Here is a 1,159-nt window from a genome sequence, read left to right on the forward strand (position 1 = left end):
GCTAAATAGGTTTTTTTACATAAAAAATGCAAAGGCACATTACAAAATGACTAAAACGTAAACTAAAATTAAAATAACAATTTTAAATATTAAAATAAAAGTAACAATATTCATAATTGCTACAATAGTATATATATATAATAATTTAAAAAATACCTCAAACATACAACACACATACCATGCAGCTAGTGAGGATGAATTTTGTTTTTGAATTATTTCATGGTCTTTGTCTCATCTTATCCAAATCAGACTGCAAACTTGTGAATCAACTAAAAGTATTGTTTCAGAAGTGATGTAGTGCAAAATTTTTGTCTACACCAACATGCAGAACTGTTGAGCGATTTCTATGTAAATCACTCTGATATTGATCTAATTCGGCTTGGCATTGGTTCATTTCATTCTTGACAATACTAAATAATTCCCACTGAACATGCAAGGCAGAATGTTCTCGTAATGGTGCACAATAGACCTCTAAGAGCTACAGTGCTGACCTGGGAAAATATTAATTAATATGTATGCAGATTTGGTGAATAGGAGCTTAACTTTAGTGTTTCAGTGAATGCAAAATGAGGGACGTTTTGTCCTCGACAGCAGTGCCAAAATGAACCAGACGTCTCCTCAGATTTGACTGCTCTAAAACAATGATATTTGCAGCATCTTCCCTCCTTTTTGCTTTGTGACTCTCAAGGCTTTGCAGGGTTACCATCTGTTAAAATTTGGTCTGTTCCTCATGCAAAGTGTCATATGACTTCAGAAGACTGGGAGTGCAGCAACACAAGGCGACTATTGTAAGTGCATTTTGGTGTTTTGTTCATTGTTTTTGGAGCTTAACATATAAATTGCTTTGTGACGATTCGTCAATAATTCTCCTGTTTTTGTTCCACAGAAATGATAATCTCTTCATATTCACACACAAGACGACATAACATGGATTTTATGCAGTTAGACAAAGGAAAAGTGTTATCATGATGACTTTTGTAAGTGCTTTTTCGGGTTTTGTTTGTGTTTGGAGCTTAACATATGAATTGCTATGTCATTATTAGTAATTCTCCTTTTTTCTTCCACAGAAACAATAATATCTTCATATTCCTACACAAGATGATGTTCACAGCATCTGCTTTCAAGTCAAAAAGCAGATGGATTTCATCTTTTTCCCCCA

The sequence above is a fragment of the Sinocyclocheilus anshuiensis genome, unplaced genomic scaffold (genome assembly GCF_001515605.1).
Source record: "Sinocyclocheilus anshuiensis isolate Anshui unplaced genomic scaffold, SAMN03320099.WGS_v1.1 scaffold228, whole genome shotgun sequence".
NCBI classification, from domain to species: domain Eukaryota; kingdom Metazoa; phylum Chordata; class Actinopteri; order Cypriniformes; family Cyprinidae; genus Sinocyclocheilus; species Sinocyclocheilus anshuiensis.